This window comes from Lactuca sativa, chromosome 3 (genome assembly GCF_002870075.4).
Source record: "Lactuca sativa cultivar Salinas chromosome 3, Lsat_Salinas_v11, whole genome shotgun sequence".
Classification (NCBI taxonomy): Eukaryota; Viridiplantae; Streptophyta; class Magnoliopsida; order Asterales; family Asteraceae; genus Lactuca; species Lactuca sativa.
This window is the reverse complement of record NC_056625.2, coordinates 82,201,615-82,225,411: the sequence shown is the minus strand read 5'-3', so window position 1 is coordinate 82,225,411 and position 23,797 is coordinate 82,201,615. Positions and strand designations below refer to the sequence as shown.

At 33.6% G+C, this 23,797-nt stretch overlaps 1 long non-coding RNA gene and 1 pseudogene across 1 annotated transcript; one reads left to right on the top strand and one right to left on the bottom strand.

Moving 5' to 3' along the window:
* Positions 1-1,027: 1,027 nt before the first annotated feature.
* On the bottom strand, positions 1,028-3,501 carry LOC122197026 (uncharacterized). The gene is made up of 3 exons (XR_006189807.2): positions 2,356-3,501; positions 1,869-1,925; positions 1,028-1,360 (listed from the first exon to the last, which is right to left on the bottom strand). It is a non-coding gene; the product is annotated as an uncharacterized LOC122197026 (long non-coding RNA).
* A 6,866-nt stretch (positions 3,502-10,367) lies between these two features.
* LOC111904610 (uncharacterized) lies at positions 10,368-22,568 on the top strand (annotated as a pseudogene).
* The last annotated feature ends 1,229 nt before the right edge of the window (positions 22,569-23,797 follow it).

The window sequence follows — 23,797 nt, the reverse complement described above, 5'->3', positions numbered from 1 at the left end:
CAAATTATAAATTACATTTAGCTATCAATAAATTCTATTTTAAATGAACATCATTATTGAAATGTGAAAATGATCACATAAGTAAAAATATAATTAATTAATAATAATAATTGTTAAAAATAATACTAAATAGATAATTATATTTAATTCTATTAATAAGGAATGTGGGTTAATGTTAATTTATATTATTGTTCAAAATAATAGAGATTATATATATATATATATATATATATATATATATATATATATATATATATATATATATATATATATATATATATATATATATTAGTGTAAAAATATTATTTCAAAGTTAGTGTCAATAACATAACCATTTTAAGCATATATTTTTTAATATTTTAACAATATATTTTTAATATTCACTGCGCAACGCGCGTGAATTCGTCTAGTTTGTATCAAAGCATGGTACATCCTACCTAATAAATAAAGAACTTTTTTTCATATGTCACACTCTCATTGATTTGACCAAATGTCATTTTGTGCTTATTTTCAATTTTTTTTCATGACATTTTGTGGTTTTTTTTTTCATTTTATTAATTTTCACATAATATTTAAATGTAAAAAATACAATAAATGTAATAATAAATGCATATCAATTTCATTAATTGACTTCTTTCTAATTTTAAATGTTCTAAATTAAAGTTTCATTAGTCTCCTTTGTTTATTTATTTAAATTATTTGCTTAATTTAAAAGAAAAACAAATAATTTAATTTTAACAATTCAATAATTTTTTTTTTTTTTTTATAAATTCAACCTTCTCAAATGTATAAAATTTCATATTTTTTCTTTAAAATAACACATATAATACATGGGTCTTATACCTAGTTACATATAAATATATAACTATTTATTTATAGTTAAGAATATAAAATACATGACAATAATATTGCTTTTCAAATAAAACATAAATACGGAAATTAGATCTCGTCTTTTATTATTTTTAAGATAAAATTAATAATAATAAAGGGGGAAACTACTCATCTAGAGGAGGGGACTAAAATAATATACCAAACTTTCATTTAACCATTGCATTATGATTGATTAGCTTTGACTTTTTCTATGAGATACCAATACCACCATAGGTATGTGGCCATGAGATTTAAAAAAGAAATTAAATAAAATCTTCAAATGTCCTTTGTAGCATCATCTTAATCATTGATACCAACAATACAATAACATAGTCTTTTAGTTTGCATTTGTTTATTACTTGCACCTTAACAAAGGCACAAACTGGATTACTGTAATATTGATTTGTCATTTATATTGTGTCACCATACACATGAAGATCATTCTGGAAGAGTCTTCTCAAAAAGTTAAGAAACATGCTTCAATACCTTCCTGTCAAAAATTAAGAACCATGTTTCAAGATTTTGACCTTTAAACACATGCATGTTTTTCAAATTATTAAAATCAATCTGTCCTTTTAAACAAACCATTATACACCACTTGAAAGACCATGCCACAATATTTAATAGATGAACAAAAAAACTTATAGGATGAAAAAAAAAGTAAAAGTATATAAAATTTGAATGATCTTGAAAAAAATGTTAGAGAGCTTAGAATGCACAGAATAGGTTTGGCAAAATGATAATATTTTAAACTTGATCAAAAGGAAAAGGTTTCGGATGGTCTACTCAAGAAGAGAAGAGGCATTCATTAGATAGTAGTATATGGAAAAGTAAAAGTAACATGTTTACCTACTTGACTATTGACGTTATTATAATGAGGCAATTACATGACAATGTCTTTGGAAACTTATTTATAATAAATTTACTAACCAACTTTCAGTTTAGTTCCACTTAGTAACCTCAAAATTTTTTAAAGGTCTAAAAATTAGTTCACCTACTTGTGCCCAAATGCCATTTAATTTTCGAGCATCCATCGTATCTTCTTCCTTGTGGCCCTATTTAATTAAACATAGTTAATCTTAAGAGTACTCAATTCAAAACAAAATTTTATAAAATACTTTGTTTTTGGAAAGAACAAATTTTTTTAACTACCCATCAATTTTTGAAATAACCACCAACACTTGAACCATGTGAAGCAAACTTCAACGTCCAATCAACAATAGAATCATATATCACAGTCAACTTAGAAATAATTTCTATATGCAAATGTCAAAATGACAATTAGACCCTTTGTAGATACCAAAATCCAAAGATGGTTATATATTTAATATCTTCTAAATACCAACCTTCTATAATGATTTTTTCTAGGGTGTCTTTGTGGTAGGATACTCTTAAACAATGTAAATTGATCAATAGAATGAATTTCTTCTACAAACAAAGAATAATCTCTAATTGAAAGCGCTTTGATTTGAGGAATATTTTTACCTCAAAATGCTTGACAAATGCAACCCTTGATATGGTTTCATTTGACCGCCAACATGGAGCATCCCATTAATTCTCTCCAATTCATGGAATAATACATAAAAAGACATTAATTAATCATAATCAAAATCAATTTTCTTGCTTAAGCTTAAATACGAAGTTGCTTTAGAACAGTTCACATGGAAACCTAAAAGTAAAAATATATGAATATCTTATATCAAATAAAATGTACTAAAATGTGTAGAAGGTTGTTAATACAAAAACATTTCACATGACCACTTCAACATATCAATCCATTTCTGATGGGATAAAACGAATACCCTCTGACATCAAGAAAGAAAACGGCATTGTATATAATATCCATAAGTGTAATACTTAGTTTTTGAGATATGAGGTATGAAGTTTCCATTTATGTATCAAGACCAAAATTAGCTTTACCAACAATTGCATCCAAATTTCTTCAAAATAAATCATTTTGGTTTGAATCCTATGAGAAACAGTACAATATCTGTAAGTGATAAAATATAGTAACAGAATTGGAGATTTTGAACTTTAAATTATAGTTTTAACGGGTTGTCGTCAAGGGCAGTTTGACCATCCGATACCTAAACCCAAAGGAGATTAGGGGGGTTGGCCTACTCATGATTGTTATTTCTAACCATGTGATACTTAAACCCATGGAAATCAGATAGATATTCAAGCAAAAGAAGCACGAGGTCTCATCAAATTAGAGACGAAGAAAAGAAGGAAGTCGAAACCAGAAGGAAAAGATAAGAGTTTGAGTGAAGAAACCTTACATAACTTCGTTCACGAAAAAATGATGACAATCTTTTTATTAACAACAATCGATGGAGAGTCTAGAAGATGAAGCATAGATTTGAAAATATAGAAGGAAGACACAATTACGGATGAAGGGGTAGGGTATTCGATTCATGTTTGGAGAAGATTAGGTTCCAGATTTCTTACTATTAATTTTCTAATTTCTTAAAGATTTACTAGATCCTAATCTAAAACAAAGGAATCCAAACAATCGTGGACTAGAAATTTAAGCGGGAAAATAAAAATCTGGGAATACTTATTAATAAGATGACACATGTCAAATTAGGTTTTAAAAAAATGACACGTGGCAATATAAGGTTTTATTTATTAAATAGGTAGATTGAGTATTATATTTACTATTCTATGATTAACTAGGTGTAAAATTATGTATTAGATGAGATGATTTAAAAGAAAATTTATAAAAAAAAAAATTAAAAAAATATTGAATTATTAAAATTAATGTGTTTTTTTTTTTAAATTTAAACAAATAATTTAGATAAAAAAACAAAGGAAACTAATGAAGTTTTAATATGCAATTTTTAAAATTAAAAAAAATCAATTAATGAAATTGATATGCATTTATTATTACATTTATTATAATTATCATATTTAAATATTATGTACGACATATTAAAAAGAACAAAAATATATAAAATTCATTAATAGGTATCCAATATTTTATATTTGAAAATATTATTCATAAAGTTCAACACTAAAGCTAATTTAGATAATATTCTAACTAATATTAAATTAAATAATAAAAGACAAAGTAAAACTTCGAAGATCTAAACTAAAAATATAAACATAAACAAAAATACAAACTAAAATTACATATAGTGTCAAATATTAACAATCAAGAACTAAATAATTACGGTTTAGACATCATAAGGGTTAATATGATAGGATGCGATGCCAATTATTTACTTTTTAAAGATAATAAGAATGTCAGAAATTTAAAAAAACATGAACATTAAAAGAAAATAAGAATAGTGAAAATTAAACCCTAGACGGTCATTAACTTTTTGATCTTTAAAAAACTTTTGAGATTACATAAAACATATAAACTACATTTGATCATCTACCAAAAAAACAAACTAATATATATATATATATATATATATATATATATATATATATATATATATATATATATATATATATATATATATATATATATATATATATATATATATATATATATAATCATTGTATAAATTTAATAAAGTTGAGCATTATAAATTCTATTAACAAATGAACTGATTTGTAAAAGTTTACATCTTTCAAAGTGACCTATATCCCTTCATCGTTTGATATAAAACGTGTACCATCAATAACGATCTTTATATGTTTCCAAATATTCTTTTCATCGTCTTATTCTAGAAAACATAGCAACTTATTCTACATTCACCAACAATAAATAACTATATATCATTGTGGTAAAAATTTCGACTATGTCCCGATTAATCTTCGATTAATCCCTAGGCGCTACTCAACCGATTAGAAGGCGCCTATCGATTAATCCCTACATACATAATGAGTGAAACAATATAAAACGATGAAATTTTAACATTTTGAAGAAGTTTTATCTCAATGGAGTCTATTTGAGGCATGATTAGTGTTGTATTAATCATATTAACCTATTTTGTTATGATATTAATGATATTTATGAACTTTGATATGATATTAGTCATATTTAATTTTTTTAAATTCAACAAATTAGCAATTAATGGTCTCCGATTAATCATGTTTTCTCATAATTTTCATTTATTTTAAATTTCATATACAAATAAACTTTCCATTTACTCATTCGTATTTAACGTTTTGTTTTAAACAACCCGTATAATATACATATCTCACAACTAATATATTAACACAGTATTCCTTTAGTCTCAAAGAGCAGCAACTTGATACAACTAATAAACATTTTTGGGAAATAAATAAATAATTACTTAAATATATTAATTTTAATGGCTTTGGATTGGTTTTTTTCGACCCGTAGAGCATCCAAAACCAATAATCACCTATCATTTAACATGCATAACAAACTTTTTAATAAATGCAATAAATTACAGGGAAAATGACACGGTAGCATATCAAAAGTTTTGGCAATTGTGTAATTTGGTCACTAAAGTTTTTTAGTACATTAGACCACTAACCTCCATGTTTACCTTCTAATTACACCATTTTGCAAAAATTTGCCGGTTTCACCAGTTACCTTTGCTTAGTTGGCTTTTTTGAATATTGTAAAAATTAAAAGTCAAATATTTCAATGTGTCATCCACGAGATTGATCTTTAGAAAACGATGAACAAGCATCCACGATAAATATATATATATATATATATATATATATATATATATATATATATATATATATATATATATATATATATATATATATATATATATTGTACAACTAAGTATAAGTTTAATAAAGTTGATCATTATAAATTCTATTAACAAATGAACTGATTTGTAAAAGCTTACATCTTTCAAAGTGACATATATCCCTTCTTCGTTTGATATAAAACGTGTACCATCAATAATGATATTTATATGTTTCCAAATATTTTTTTCATCGTCTTATTCTAGAAAACATAGCAACTTATTCTACATTCACCAACAATACATAACTATATATCACTGTTGTAAAAATCCCGACTAGGTCCCGATTAATCTTCGATTAATCCCTACGCGCTACTCGACCGATTAGAGGGCGCCTAGCGATTAATCCCTACATACATAATGAGTGAAACAATATAAAACGATGAAATTTTAACATTTTGAAGAAGTTTTATCACAATGGAGTCTATTTGAGGCATGATTAGTGTTGTATTAATCATACTAACCTATTTTGTTGTGATATTAGTGATATTTATGAACTTTGATATGATATTAGTCATGTTTAATTTTTTAAAATTCAGCAAATTAGCAATTAATGGTCCCTGATTAATCCCACGATTAATCTCCGCCTAGCCGATTAATCGTTTAACCCCGGTCTACCAACTAGCTAACGTCGAACATTTTTTACAACCTTGCTATATATTAGCTAATTAATGATCATAAATACCATAAGTTTACAAAAATGTTTGAATGGTAATGATTAATTAGTGAAAATTTGAAGAGTTCTAACATTAAACTAAGCGATAAGTCATCAATTTAAAATTATTATTAAAAATAATTTGAAAAAAAATGTAAATTTTAAATGAATTTGATGCAAAAAAAATAACATTTATTATAATATGATATAAATATAGATATACATATGTGATGGGCTAAATAGGTCAAGGGTACACGAGCCTTGGGCTACACTATAACATATACATAAAGTACATCCTCACTAATAAAGATTCTTATTTTCATATATCATTCTTTCCTTCAATTTTACAAGTGTCAAGTTGTGGTAATTCAAAAATATTTTTTTTACATTTATCATTTACTTCATTATTAATTTTTCAATATATCATTAATTTAGTTTTCATAAATTAAATCTATCATAATAACTATTAATTATAAGATTAAAATTTCAAATTTCATTTTCATTTTTTAATAAATTACAGTTTAAACTTATGTATTTTACATTTTATTATAATTAACCATAATAGTACATAAGTTCGACAAATAAACACGTAATTTTTATTAATTTATTTTTTGCATGTTTTTCTTAAATTTATTTTCTCATAATTTTCATTTATTTTAAATTTCTTATACAAATAAACTTTCCATTTACTCATTCATATTTAACGTTTTATTTTAAACAACCCGCATAATATACAGGTCTCACAACTAATATATTAATACACTATTCCTTTAGTCTCAAAGAGCAGCAACTTGATACAACTAATAAACACTTTTGGGAAATAAATAAATAATTACTTAAATATATTAATTTTAATGGCTTTGGATTGGTTTCTTTCGACCCGTAGAGCATCCAAAACCAATAATCACCTATCATTTAACATGCATAACATACTTTTTAATAAATGCAATAAATTAGAGGGAAAATGGCATTGTAGCATATCAAAAGTTTTGGCAATTGTGTAATTTGGTCACTAAAGTTTTTTTAGTACATTAGACCACTAACCTCCATATTTACCTTCTAATTACACCATTTTGTGAAAATTTGTCGGTTTCACCGGTTACCTTTGCTTAGTTGGCTTTTTTGAATATTGTAAAAATTAAAAATCAAATATTTCAATGTGTCATCCACGAGATTGATCTTCAGAAACGATGAACAAGCATCCACGATTTCTTCCCATGTGAATTTTTTGTAGTGTGGAGAACTCCCGGTTATGGCATCCAAAATCTTTTCTTTCTCTCGAGGTTCTTGTAATGCCTTGTAACACCCAAAGTCAGAAAGGCCAAGAAAGGAAAGGAAACCCTAAGTTTAAGGGACGACTCGGCGAGTCCAAGGAGGAACTCGGCGAGTCCGAGCGGGATCCAGGTCGAGGAGTAAGTGACCGACTCGGCAAGTCGGTCAAGGAGACTCGGTGAGTCTGGTCTGAACAAGGAAAACCCTAATTCCGGGAGTTGTATCATATATAAAGGGTGTTATGTCCCTCCCTCAGCCTCCATATCATCCTAGAGAACCTGTAAACCCTAGATTTAGTGTGAGCTTCCATCATTTGAGAGAAATAGCTTTGGAGGAAGGAAATTTTGGAAAGGAACTTGAAGATCAAGAAGGTTGCTTCAAAGGAGAGGTGTAGATCCGAGATCTACTTCAGTTTGTGTTCATCTTGGAGGTAATAAGCTGCCATTTTCCCTCCTTTGCATCTAGATCTATTTTGTTATGAGATTTGGGGGTTTTATGGTTGATTGAGACCCAATTCGAGTTTGGGGGCTTAGATATGTTGTTGCCACTTCAGATCTAGTGTTGGGATGGTCCAATATGTCATAAAGCATCAGAAGATGAGTAGTTGGTGAAGCCCTTTTGTCCTTTAACCAAACCATAGTGTGTTTTTAGCCTAGATCTCCTTCTCTACATGTAAAGTTTGCAACTTTATGTGGGGAATAAGCTTGGGAAGGGTAGATCTACAGTTTGGAGTCCATGCATGACTCAAAAGTCCTCTGCATGTATGTAGATCTAAATGGACTCGGCGAGTCCTCTGAGTGGACTCGGCGAGTAGCATGAAGATTAGGAGGAACTCGACGAGTGGGATGAACAACTCGTCGAGTCGGATGAAGCTGGGCAGGAACTCGGTGAGTTTGAAGAACAACTCGGCGAGTCTGTTGAAGGTTGTCTTGGACTCGGCAAGTCTGTTCTTGGACTCGGCGAGTCAGGTCGCGAAACCCCAAACCCTTCGAGTTGAGACTCGAATCAGTAAGTCGAGTGGAGACTCGGTGAGTTGAACAGGTCAGGACTCGAAAATCGGTAGACTCGGCGAGTCATGGACTGACTCGGCGAGTCGAGTCGCGAATGGAAGGACTCTGAGCTTATGAACTCGGCGAGTCGGTAGGCAGACTCGGCGAGTAGGGTTGACTTAGGAGGTTGACTTTGACCAGGACTTTGACTTTGACCAGAGTTGACTTGGTTGTCTTTCGGGGGTCAGTCAGGCTAAGTGTTGCATTGATATTGATAGCTCGGGGAGCTAGTGGAGCAGGAGTTCAGAGAGTGGCCGGGCAGCAGCTAGCGGGATCATCAGCGAGTTCAGCCAGTGCAGGTGAGTTTCCCTTTTGTGAATGAGTCTACGGCCACAATGCCGGCGCATGTAGTTATGAGTAGAAGACCCGGAGGTTAGCCCTAGACACCGTATGCTAGTATGATATTCAGGACGAGGTCCAATGATAGCGGGAGGGTGCCTAAGGAATGGTTTACGTGATAGTTTATACTTGTTGTCTGTGTGATACTTGTATGTACCTGGTAGGGAGGTGAGGGTGGGCGAGGTCCCGTATCTCACCAACAGCAGAGTGTGGATGGTGTTCCACATCTCATTAGCAGCAGATCAGGGGCGAGGCCCAAGTTAGGGAAATAGTGAGTGTGGGTTGGGCCCGTATCTCACTATTAGTAGGAGCATGGACGGGGTTCCATGACTCATCAGTAGTAGGATAAGGGCGAGTCCCAGGATAGGCGAGGCCTTTGGACATGATCTGTTAGTATGTGTTGGTTTATGTGTTGTGATATGTTATGTGTTAGTATATGTTGGCGGGCGAGGCCCAGTGACAGGCGATGCCTAAGCGAAACAGATCTGTATCCGAGCGGGGCTCGAAGCCAGGAGGGGCCTGGAACGGCTAGGCCGTTGTAGCGGGCGAGGCCCAGGATAGCGGGCGTGGCACGCATACCCAGAATGAGTGTGCGACCTCCGAGAAGGAAAAGAAGTAGTTCGGCGTTTGATGGATTGAGGAGTTCAGGGTTGGGAGTTTGAGAAACCCCCTCCCCCCCCCCCCCCCTCAGCTAGCGCGTGTATTGGCGATGGTTAGTATGTGGTTGGGATTTCAGGTTGGAGGATCGCCTGTAGGACTCGAGTGAGTCAGAAGGAGGATCTTGAGAACTTATAGCATGGGGTGCTTTCGTATTAGCAGTCAGTGGTGGAAAGTGTTGTAAGACTACGGGGCAGCCGTAGCATTCACTAGCAGTCAGTGATGGAAGGTGATGTAAGACTGCGGGTAAGCCGTAGCATTCCATGGTAGCTTCGTTGGCGGAGTTGGGGCGAGGCCCTTATCTCCTAGTGATCCGATAAGGATCAGGAATGGGTGGTGGATGAGAATGATAGGGAGTTCGCATGTATAGCCCTAGAGAGGTGAGACCTTGGGAGAGGCCGCTCCAGGATATAGTTGGGTGAGACCCGTGGACGAGGCCCGTATGAGATTAGTAGTGTAGGCAAGACCTGAGAGCATGGTTGCTCAGTAATATGGTTGGGTGAGACCCGTGGGTGAGGCCCGAGCGAGAGTGGTTAGACAAGTAGGACTAGAAGGTTAGAGGCTGGTGGGACCCGTGGGCGAGGCCCGTGAGTTTTAGCAGCACAGGTGGAACCTGGTAAGGACCTTAGTATCAAGATAGGGGATCGGGGATCCCAGGATTGTAGTGCCAGAATGGAAAGATAGATTGAGCAGTTATAGGTGGTCGAAGTTTCTTCGAAAGTCGTTGGGAGCGACTAGGAGTTGTGTTGGGAGTGGTGGCCGGTGGGATCCAGTAATCCAGATATTGGTAGGACGGTCGGGACCAGGGTGGTCTCAGTTCATCCGGAAGCCAGATAGGGAATGGCAGAAAATTTTCAATTAGTAGCAGTGCGGGTAAGCAGACTATGGAGGAATTCAGTTAGTTGATCATGAGGTGCTCGACACCAAAGTATAGTAGAAAGAATTGCCCAGTGGATACTGGTGATAATGACCCGTACTGGAGGTAGCAGGAGTAATGGATTTGGTGAAGATAGGATCTTCGCAGTGACAGAGAAAATAGTTGGTTATGGAGCATCGCCTTGGGAAGGCAAGGAAATCACGCAAGGAAAGAAGAGGTGAACCCCTATAGGTTCAATGCAGTACTCGGTGAGTACTAGGAGGATTGTCGGTTGAGTAAGTTGTGTTTCCAGGATGTTCAGGGTCAGGGTTGACCCGAGACTATTATCCGCAAGGATTGATGTTAGTCAGAATGACCAGGCAGAAGACCAGCGAAGGTAGGCAGCTGGTGTTAAAATGATTAGTTGGGTATTGAAAGCAGATCGCAGGCGGTGGGCCACAGCAAACTTCGAGGACGAAGTTTAGTTTAAGTGGGGGAGAGTTGTAACACCCAAAGTCAAAAAGGCCAAGAAAGGAAAGCAAGCCCTAAGCTTAAGGGACGACTCGGCGAGTCCAAGGAGGAACTCGGCGAGTCCGAGCGGGATCCAGGTCGAGGAGTAAGTGACCGACTCGGCGAGTCGGCCAAGGAGACTCGGTGAGTCTGGTCTGAACAAGGAAAACCCTAATTCCGGGAGTTGTATCATATATAAAGGGTGTTATGTCCCTCCCTCAGCCTCCATATCATCCTAGAGAACCTGTAAACCCTAGATTTAGTGTGAGCTTCCATCATTTGAGAGAAATAGCTTTGGAGGAAGGAAATTTTGGAAAGGAACTTGAAGATCAAGAAGGTTGCTTCAAAGGAGAGGTGTAGATCCGAGATCTACTTCAGTTTGTGTTCATCTTGGAGGTAATAAGCTGCCATTTTCCCTCCTTTGCATCTAGATCTATTTTGTTATGAGATTTGGGGGTTTTATGGTTGATTGAGACCCAATTCGAGTTTGGGGGCTTAGATATGTTGTTGCCACTTCAGATCTAGTGTTGGGATGGTCCAATATGTCATAAAGCATCATAAGATGAGTAGTTGGTGAAGCCCTTTTGTCCTTTAACCAAACCCTAGTGTTTTTTAGCCTAGATCTCCTTCTCTACACATAAAGTTTGCAACTTTATGTGGGGAATAGGCTTGGGAAGGGTAGATCTACAGTTTGGAGTCCATGCATGACTCAAAAGTCCTCTGCATGTATGTAGATCTAAATGGACTCGGCGAGTCCTTTGAGTGGACTCGGCGAGTAGCATGAAGATTAGGAGGAACTCGACGAGTGGGATGAACAACTTGTCGAGTCGGATGAAGTTGGGCAGGAACTCGGCGAGTTTGAAGAACAACTCGGCGAGTCTGTTGAAGGTTGTCTTGGACTCAGCGAGTATGTTCTTGGACTCGGCGAGTCAGGTCGCGAAACCCCAAACCCTTCGAGTTGAGACTCGAATCAGTAAGTCGAGTGGAGACTCGGTGAGTTGGACAGGTCAGGACTCGGAAATCGGTAGACTCGGCGAGTCATGGACTGACTCGGCGAGTCGAGTCGCGAATGGAAGGACTCTGAGCTTATGAACTCGGCGAGTCGGTAGGCAGACTCGGCGAGTAGGGTTGACTTGGGAGGTTGACTTTGACCAGGACTTTGACTTTGACCAGAGTTGACTTGGTTGTCTTTCGGGGGTCAGTCAGGCTAAGTGTTGCATTGATATTGATAGCTCGGGGAGCTAGTGGAGCAGGAGTTCAGAGAGTGGCCGGGCAGCAGCTAGCGGGATCATCAGCGAGTTCAGCCAGTGCAGGTGAGTTTCCCTTTTGTGAATGAGTCTACGGCCACAATGCCGTGAAAATGTCAGAGTTTAATTCAAAGTTTTTCCAACTCAAAATCGACATTATTACCCTGTGGTGGTTGTGATTCCAAAAGAATAATGGTGGTGGTGGGAGGTGGGGTAGTGGAAGACGAATAGTGGTTGTTGTGAAAGACAAACTGATGTGGATTAACAAGTTTCCAAAAAAATAAAAGTAAAAACTAATAATTAATGACACATTGGAATATTTGATTTTTTATTTTTTAAAATTAAAACAAAAAAGCCAACTAAGCAAAGGTAACCAGTGAAACCAGCTAATTTATAGCAAAATTGTGTAATTAGAAAGTAAACATGGAGTTTAGTGGTCTAATGTACTAAAAAAAATTTAGTGATCAAATTAGACAATTGTCAAAATTTTGATGTGCTACAGTGTCACTTTCCCTAAATTAGAACATATAAATTCTTTCACACACATAATATATATATATATATATATATATATATATATATATATATATATATATATATATATATATATATATATATATATATATATATACACATACACACACATACACTAGATGTGTGTCCGCGCAAAGTGCCGATGATAAATAGTTTTTTAACGAATATTTTCCTACGCGGAAATAATTATTTCATTTTTGTATTAGTTATTATGTAATAAAAAAATTACCACTTTTAATTAATATATTTATGTTTATATTTTCTGTTTATGCTATCAATGTAAATTAGTTAATATCGGAGTTTACTTTAAGAAATGTAAATTAATGTATATACATGACTTTAATATTTTAGAATCTTCATTTTGCTCCAAATTGAATTTGTTAATTACTTTCATTAATTGAAGTCTTCAAACATTTAACAAATATTAATGAATTATTTATGCATAATTGATTTATACAAAAAGCTTTGTAAGTTATACCTTTTAAAATTCAAGATATGACTAATATGCTTTATAATATAGTATATATATATATATATATATATATATATATATATATATATATATTATGGTTATGTGGTTATATTTTATATATATATCTCTCTCTCTCTCTCTCTTTATATATATATATATATATATATATATATATATATATATATATATATATATATATATATACCAACACTAAATATTTATTTAAAAGAGGCTAAATGCCTTTTATTTGTTTCATGAAGATAAATTTGTCTATACAATCTTGGTATTGTCAAAGAAAAAAAGATATGTTTGTATTTGTAGGTATTTGGTCTTTTGTATTGACTATTGTTTTATACTTATATGTTAATATGTAATAATTATATGGAAAAATAGCACATTAGCCAAACAATCATTTCGAATTTGTCCATTCAGTCCTTTAACTTATTTATGTGCTTTATGAGGAAACAAACTTATTTTTATCGGGTCTAATTGGTCACTTTGAACAAAATGAAAGGGTAACCCGGTTACCCCTTTGTCAAGACACCCCCCCACACCCACACACACCCAAATTCTTAGACACCCTTTCTATCATATCTTTTTCTCCTTCCACTTCACTCTCCGTACACACTCGTATATCAAGATTGGTTTGTGAATCAAAAACATAATCATTAAACCTTTCATACGGATCTTCTATTATAACCTTCTTTGCATTGGAAATGAAGAAATTTTCATTTGATTTGGCTTTCCACCTGACCTCTTCACTATCAACTCGTGCTTCGCCTGAATTGCCAAAAGGATCTCGATGTGGATGTCGATTTCTGTTGTTCTTCGTTATTAAACTCCTCCAGGAGTTTATTCTGAGTATCTGTATTTGGTGGTGAAGTTTCCGATTTAGGAAGTGGTAGGTGAACGATTTTTGTTTTTTTCATCTGCATGGAGGATTTTTTCCATTAAAGAAGAGCTCATACGCAGGTGTGAGATTGGAGGTAGTGTAGATTCTTTGTGCCATTTGTTGGATTAGTGTCTAAGTCCATAACTATTTTGGTATGTACTTGACCCGATGGTGCATGGTCCTTTTGGGTTGCCTTCACCAAAGCAACTTGATAGGATGAATTATGGAGAGAAAGGATTAAATATGATTTATTAATATATAATAGGAATAATATATTAAAGGAGAAATCATATTGTTTAATTAATATTAGTCAATAATTAATTGGTAATTAGTTTTGTGACTAAAAGAGATTAATTAAACTTAAGGGACTGGAATTGTAATTATAAGATAATTGCAATTTGGGCCATGGATTGTCTTAAATCAAGAGGTGGACGAATTCTTATAGGAAGCCCATAAGGAAATCGTCCAAGGGCTTGATTAAAGGAGTCTATGGGTTGCTTAGGGCTTAAGCAACCAAATTAGGGTTTCCTTGTTAGATAACCCTAATAGCCTCACTATATATAGAACCCTTAAGGCTCAAAAACGTGGGGAACTTCTTTTCTAGGGTTAGAACACGTTTTGGGCAGCCTCTAACCTCTCTCCTTTTCATCCTCTTGCTTATGGTGTTTGTGAGTCATTAGAGGAGTGACACTTGTGACTCTAAGCCTTCCAAAGTCAATTCAAGGAGCAATTGGGATTGTTATTGCTACATAACAATCAAGGTAATATCTTAAACCTAATTATATGTTAATATTGATTTCCATATGCTAGAATTAGGGTTTATAGTCTTGGATTCAAAGCATGTACAATAGAGAAACCTAGATCCAAGCATTAGGGTTTGTATGAGCACATAGGATGTCTTATGACCAAAACCCATCAGTGGTATCAGAGCCTAGACTAGTTTCAATTGTATTGATGCATTGTATATCTGAAAAATTCGATTTTTGGTGTTCTGGAGGCTGGACTCGCCGAGTCCATGCAGACTCGATGAGTCCAAGCCTGACTCGACGAGTCAACTCGTCAGATGGAGGTTATCTCGGGATTTCTTGCTGTTTTTGCATTGGGATAGTTACCTTATCATGTTAGATCAATATTAATCCGATTATATGATATATTTGACTATAATTTTGATCTAATTGAAGATATTTATCAATTAATAAGATAATTGTTTCCTTATAAGATAATTGATTAATTATTTTGACTAAATTGATAAATTGTTTTGCAAGAAATCATTAAACAAATCAAATATGGATAATTATGTGATTAAATGTTAAATTAAATTATTTGTTATTTGATCCTTGTTGTTATGAAAAGTTTCATATTTTGCCCTTTAGGTTTTATAGTTTAAATTTGAACCCAAAAGTTTTGAAATTTAAATAGTTGAAACCCTTATGTTTTGAAAAAGGTTTCAAAACTTGCCCTCAAGTTTTGGAATTTAAATTTTGATTAATAGTTTAATTTTGATGTGTATTTAAATTCTAAACTCTAATGTTTGAAATGTTTCAAAACTTGCCCTCAAGTTTTGGAATTTAAAAGTTGATTAAAAGTTTAATTAGGAATGTTAAATTCTAAAACCCTAGTATTGTTTTGAAAAGGTTCAGATCGCACCCTTATGGTTTTATTAATTAATTAAGGGGTATAATTAAAAGAGGTTTAATAAATCCATAAAGTTTTGGTTTACAATTTAATTGAATTAAATGTATAATTGTTAAATTTGACCACCTAATATTTTAAAAGTATAAAATACACCCTATACTATATATAACATTAAAAGTCTAACATTATATATATGTATGAGTAAAAGTCAGTCTTACCGTTAGTAGGCCTCATTCACGAAGTTGGTCTATAAGGGGTGTTTAAGGAAATTGCCTTTAAAATGGCGATTGAATGGGTATCCACTCTTACCCACCGCACTCTTGACTAGTGGAGGGTCGTTAGCCGAACGGGTAGGATAGGACGAAACCTTCCATTATAAGTATAATGAATTATTAAAGTAACTAAATGTTTTCATAAAATTCCCAATCTTAGTTACTTAGGCAAAAGTGAATTGATGCAATTCCATGAAATTACACTTTGTGCCCTTGCGAAGACGTTAGTGGAGCGTGTGTGGTTTACCGGCACACTAAATGGTTATAAGCAAAGGTAGCAAAGGGTGACTCAATGTTTGTCATAGTTCGGTGGAGCGTGTGTGGTTTACCGGCACATTGAATAGGTGACTGTAACATGTGAGGGCACCATGTAAGTTTGCATGGTTGTTCACACCCGCTTTGTGATCCTCGGCATCCTAGTCACAAACAAGAGGGGCATATCGAGATTTAAACATGTCATTGAAAGTTCAATGAATCTCAAAGGATCTAGGAGTTTTCATAGATTTAAAACTTAAATTTCTTTTTCGTTTTTCGTGGTGGAAATTAGTGAATCGTCATTCACTTACCTTCAAATATTCTGCAATTAGGGTTACGACATCCCTCTCCCGAGTTGTAGAATATTGTGTTGGGTCCTAGCCTTAATATCTCATTTGGGTGATTTGCAAAGGACTCTATCAATCAACTAACTTGAATTCGTTTTCTCCCGTTTTGTAGATGTCAAAGTTTGAAAACTATGGTCTTCTCAAATCCCGTGGAACAAGCATTCCACATGAAGATGATATTCCACGATTCGATCGAGGAACAAGATATCATGCTTCACTTCCTCCTCCTCCTCCAATTATTCTCCCTAACCCACAAGTTCGAAGGCTTGAAAAGTTCAAGATCACTCAAGCCCTTTTGGCAAGTAAACATAAAGAAGGAAAGTCGGTGTGTGCACATGTCCTAGGGATGATGTCACACATTGATAAGTTAAGAATGTTGGGATCCGTTGTCTGTGAGGAGATGGTTGTTGATTGGGTTCTTCAGTCACTTCCTAACTCATATAGTGAGTTCATAAGAGAGTACTATATGATGAACCGCGATGTGACCCTTATAGATCTCACCTATATGCTTATTGCTGTTGAATCAACAATGGTTTGGCGCAATGGAAAAGCAAAGTTGATTGGTGAATCTGCCTTCAAGACCTCTATGGATATAGACAATGGCAACGAAAGACATGCTATGATCGAAAGTTTGATCATAAGAGAAAGTTAATGTCTAAAGTAGTTCCATGTCATGCTCCAAAAGAGTCAATTTGATTTTATTGCCAAGAGAAAGGGCATTGGAGACGAAGCTGCCCTATTTACCTAAGAGATCTGAGAGATGGGAGAGTCAAAACGTATGGCTCTACTTTAGAATCGAAGAAAAGAAAGGGAGCTTAAAGGAAGAAGTGAGCAGAATCTAACTGTGAAGGAATGGATTTCGATCGCATTTCTCGGAGATTAGATTCTTGAGCTACTACTTAGAGTTAGAATTAGATTGCTAAGAAAGATGTATTAGCATAGTTTTTCAATGAATCACATTGTAAGGACAAAATTTTTCCGCAACAAAATAAATTTTGATTTTATATTATTTATTTATCCTTGCAATGACGTATATGAAAAATTGATGTTTGAATGTTTCTATTATTAGCAATGATGGATTTGGTTCTTATTTATGTTATTTATGGAAGTCGAGAATTTACCAAATAGGGAGAGTTTCTCATCGCCCAAGTTTCAATTGGACAGAAACTTGGAATCATGCAACTTGGTTGCACGATGAATGAGAAATTTCATATTTGGAAATTAGACAAATTCGTTGACAAAGTGTTAAGTGAAGGACTAGGAGATCGAGTACACAAAGTTGTGTGTTGATCAAGTCCACCATAAGAGTAACAAAGATATTCGTCATGATTCACTAAAGGTTTAGTAAATGTGATTATACTTACAAGATTAAGCGTAATTGAAAAAGGTTTAAATCAATAGTAGAACGAATAAGAAGAATCAAGTAGGCAGATAGATAAAAGTTTCTCCATTCTAAGAAGAAGGGAGAGTACCTTTTATGCTTTATGATAGGCCTTAATGATAAGAACCATATCTCAATTGATCCTCTAAGTGAGTCTTAGTACAATTGTATGTTTGAGAAGAGGAATCAAGGATTGAAGAAATGGTTGAATCAAGAAGTCTATCATACTTCGTTCCAAAGACAAGTCTTAATGTTAAGAGTGTGACATTGAGTGATAAATATTAAGAAGGTTTATAACATTCATCAAATATGGAAAGTTGTGATGTCTTGGATAAGACAAAGACCAACTAGAACCAATTTATGAAGAGTCTTGATAAAAGCTTCACTAACTCTTGAATATTTGTTTGTCAAGAAATGTTTTGACTAGAGAATCTTATATGTCAAGGAGTCAGTGGGAGTCTTAATGGTCTTGAAAGGTTTCAAGAACAAATCAAATAAACCTTATCAATCATCACTAGCACACGAGTTGAGGTTTAGAACCTATCGTGTTGACATTATTTTCTTTCTATGTCGTTCCAATTCAGTTAATTATGCATATGAGTTCTATGAGTTCTCATTCGAACGCATAAAAGACAAAGCACCTTAATCAATGAAAGGTACATTGATAGGAAAGGGTGAGCTGCTTAACTACTTGGAAGACATGGTGGGCAGCTGTGCTACCATAAGGCAAGAAATCAAGATTAAGAAAGATCGGTCCATATGAATTTGAATTTGTCGTAAACCTTAGTTTCAACAAATTCACATGGATAGGAACACATACACCGCTCAAATCTAAGTGTCATAAGATTTCCTCCTTCATGAAAATGATTGTGAGGAAATGCTTTCACTAAGAAAGATTTTAAGAAGATAGTGATTGTAAAATTGCATTCTCGAATTCAATTATGGTTACGGTATCCCTTTCCATAATTTGAATTGTCAGGTTTGGCAATTAGTCTTAATTGTTTAGACACACATATGAACTATCGAAGGCAAAGGTGTATAAGTTCAAGAAACCTTGATAAAAGATTATCAAAGCACTAAGTACTAGAAACATGAACTTAAGAAATTCAATAAGCATTGTTTTTTTTTCTGAAAGTTAAGATGTTTATGAATACATGTCGAAGCTAGTGGGAGCATAAGTGTTATGTTTTATAATAATCATCATGATAGTGGGAGAATAAATGTTATGATTGTATGATTATTAAGGCACGTATTGCAAGTTAGCAATATTAATTATAGAAAATATGAGTTATACCTTGCAAAGTAGTAAGGGTTATAAAGTTGTTTTGCTATAATTAAGGGAGAAAATATTATGCTTCATTTCAAATCTAAAGGATTAGGTTGAGAAATGTTAATAAATTTAGTCAAAGGTACATAGTGTGTTCTTAAAATTTCGATTATGATTACCGCATTCCTCTTCATAATTCGAATTTGGAGAACATAGCAAATAAAACATTGTGCGTCGTGTCCCATATGCTTCGGACATAGAATCGATTGCAGATGCTTTAATGTTTGACCATTCTAAAATTTTCCAAATGTCGAGCGCATTTAGAGGGAAAAGGGACTAGAATTGGTTTTGACTAAAACAATTAAACAACTATCAAAGGACAAGACAAAGTTTGACGAGGATTGGTCGCTTGTGAGTAGTTAGAAGCATGGTATGGACCATATTGACATTATTATGAATAGAAAAGATTCTATTAAGAATGAGTTGTCATATGGAAATTATGGAAATGTTTCCATATTGGATGGACCATATCAACTTCATCATGAATATAAAAGATTCTATTAAGGATGAGTTGTCATATGGAACATATGGAAGTGTGTCCATATTGGGAATTGAATATTGAGAAATCTATGACTAGATTAGAAACTTCTATGCAAAAGGATGTTCAAAGAAAGTACTTTGAGTGAGAGACATCACATCTATGGAATTGTCTTGTAACAATCTCCGATAGAGGACTTTGTAATATCATTGGCAATAGTCTTTGTGACTTTAGTGCAGTGACATTACGAAAGGATAATTGCATAAAATGTTAGAATCTAGCATATTCTATAAGTAGTAAGAATTTAATATTCTTTCACTTATGGAAAAGGATTTGGAATTGTGAAATGAGAATGATTGGAAATGTGCTCAATTTGGTCTATTTCACAAAGTAAGAACCATAGGTAAACATTGTGTGCATGCTAGGAGCATGGGACAAGTGTAATAATTCAAGTAAGAAGTTGATTACCCGAAACGACAAATAATGAGTAATCGATATGGTGATAAATAAAAGGGGTTTTATTTATACTCAAAGGTTTGAGGCCATATGGGATTATTATTATTCTTGTGTTTCACATTTGCATGTTTTGACTTCCAGAATAATTGAGTTTATTAAGAATAATCAAATTATTCAAATGGGCCACAGTCGTTCATATGTTGGAAGTAGATATGAATGAAGATTGTCGTGAATTGGTGTGTGGATTGTCTAAAAGAGTATTAGACATAAACAAATGGTTGCTGCAACGTTCATGAGTGCTTATGAATGTGATTTGAGCATTGGATTAAACCCACGCTCACTTGGATCACTCCATGAATTGTATCACGAGTGATTGGTGAGATGATAACATCTTATATTCTTGAAACCGAGATGTGTGAGTTGTATCTTGCAAATCGGTTGCACATTGATAATATGTAAACGCACCAGTAACTTGGTGTTATAAAACATATTGTTGTGTGTGATTCGGTGAGTGAGTGCAAGCAAGCATTGTATCAAATTTTATCCGTTCCTTTTATCCAAAGTAGGATAAAAGCGATATCTTTGGGCCCCTCGATGATTTAGTGATGACAAACGTAAATGCTCGGCCGAGCTAGGGCTAATTTGATTTGTTCAATTAGTCAGTCGTCATAAATCAGAATCGAGATATAGTACAAAGAGAATGATTTGAGATCATATCTCATACGATATCAAGAATGGAGGAATATATGATCCCTTATCTAAGGACACGCGTATCTGATAGGATCAGAGTTGACAGCGGCTTTGGAAAGCTACGATTGCAGATCAGGATCTGAAGCATACGCATAATAGTTATTAGACTTATCCAAGTGGGAGACTGTTGGATTAGTGTCTAAGTCCATAACTATTTTGGTATGTACTTGACCCGGTGGTGCATGGTCCTTTTGGGTTGCCTTCACCAAAGCAACTTGATAGGATGAATTATGGAGAGAAATGATTAAATATGATTTATTAATATATTATGGGAATAATATATTAAAGGAGAAATCATATTATTTAATTAATATTAGTCAATAATTAATTGGTAATTAGTTTTGTGACTAAAAGAGATTAATTAAACTTAAGGGATTGGAATTGTAATTATAAGATAATTGCAATTTGGCCATGGATTGTCTTAAATCAAGAGGTGGACGAATTCTTATGGGAAGCCCATAAGGAAATAGTCCAAGGGCTTGATTAAAGGAGTCTATGGGTTGCTTAGGGCTTAAGCAACCAAATTAGGGTTTCCTTGTTAGATAACCCTAATAGCCTCATTATATATAGAACCCTTAAGGCTCAAAAACGTGGGGAACTTCTTTTCTAGGGTTAGAACACGTTTTGGGCAGCCTTTAACCTCTCTCCTCTTCATCCTCTTGCTTATGGTGTTTGTGAGCCATTAGAGGAGTGACACTTGTGACTCTAAGCCTTCCAAAGTCAATTCAAGGAGGAATTGGGATTGTTATTGCTACATAACAATCAAGGTAATATCTTAAACCTAATTATATGTTAATATTGATTTCCATATGCTAGAATTAGGGTTTATAGTCTTGGATTCAAAGCATGTACAATAGAGAAACCTAGATCCAAGCATTAGGGTTTGTATGAGCACATAGGATGTCTTATGACGAAAACCCATCACCATTATCATTCCATGATCGGTATTATAGGTAAAAAGATAGCTCTCTGGTTTCGCCAACTTGTATATACAGATTCAAGTCGAAAAGGCTCGAAAGAAGTAATATTTTTAAACAAACACGCACACTCTCTAGTTTGATCCTATCTTTCCTTAATTTGAAACTTAACAGTTTTTGCTAATGAAGGTATAAAGTGTGGTACCCAACACTCTACGCCACCGAAGCTAATACCAAGGATTTCAAAATCTCCAACCGTATTCAGGTTCTTAATTAGTAAGAATGAATCACTTGTTGATTTAGGAAATTTAAAATCATTTATGTTGGAGAATTTTTGGTTTCTTTGCAGAGAGGGCATCAAATTTTTCTTAAGTGTCTACCAATCTTCTTTGTTTTTTTATAGTTTCGGGAGGGATACAACACCCACTTATATGCTCGACATTGGGATTAGTTTACTCAGCCAGTCTGGTTTTTCTATTTCTTTTTCTATTTCACCGGTTGTTCCTCTAGTAATCCTAAGGGGTGTATCGCAATTAGGTATTTGGATTCTACTTATAGTTATAATAAATTCTTGTATATTTGCTGAATACTTTTGACTTTAATTTGAAGATACTTTTGTTTGCATGATATGTTTGCAGCACATACAACAAAGTTGCATTGGAGGCTTCTGTTAGCCAATATTACGTTCGGAGTAAATCTTATCAGGGCATAAATCATAAGAATCTTTAAGAAAAGTAAAACAATGTCCTTTTGATGTTGTGTTTGGTATTAATGTTCATAGGAAATCAATGGTGATTTTAGATGGGGCTTGTCCTGGAAATCAATTTTGAGAAAGGAACAAATGGTCAAAATGTGATTTTGACTTTTTAATGGAAAAATGCTTAAGTGAGATGTGAAATTGGCTAATATAGGTTAGAGAGACTAACAAGACAGATCACTTTAAAGTTTATTGACTCATAAAACATAAAAATAAGTTAAAAGGTTGATTCGGCAAATTCAAAATACTTGGTTGGGTCAATGTATCATTTTCCCTAATTATATGCATGTGTTGTTTCAGTATTTTGTATCTAGGCTTACTTATGAGTGGGCTGCTACTATTGGGCTTCGCTTTTAATTTTGGTTTATGAAAACGCTCATCAAGTATTACTATGTTTGGTTCTTCACAGAAACCTATTCTCTCATTCTATGTTTTCAATCAGTTATACTTATATCCATTATCGTACACTTGTTGAATTCCAAATAGAATATCTATTGTTATCATAAGTACTAGAAGAGTTCTTTTATGAACAAAAAATGACCATTAGGACTTTTTTTTTTGTAATGAAACATTCTTGCTCATTTAATCATCATCGTACAATGAGTGAGATGACAAACGAGCAATAAGTTGCGCCGTAAATCTTTTTATATGGTAAAACTAATTCTTTTAAAGACTACATCCGAAGATCTATGAGATATAACATTATTATGCATGATCCGTTGTACTCTATTAAGAAGCTTTACCGCATCTGGCGCGAAGAAATAGTGTTAACTGGGTAACCACATGTTAATATGAATTATAAGTTCTTCTTTATAGCGATTTGTTTCTTACTATCAATATATGACTAATAAAATATAGTAGTTATAATAAATTTTAATCATTTTGAATTGATTAGTGTGAGTTCGCAATAAGATTAATCTTTATCTTTATTAATTAATGAACAAACATCCGTAAAACAATGAATTAGGCATAATAACAAAAGCATTAGGTGCTTTTCCCATCATAAAGTTGCTCACGGGCATTTTTCATTCAACTTTTGCCAATATCTAACTTCGCATATCAAATCATCTTTAGTTATAATATCTTAAATAGTTTAACACGCATTTTAGCTTTTAAGTTTTAAACTTATGTTCAAGGTTATAAAATAAGATATAGCGTATATTTTTAATTTGTCTCCATTAGAC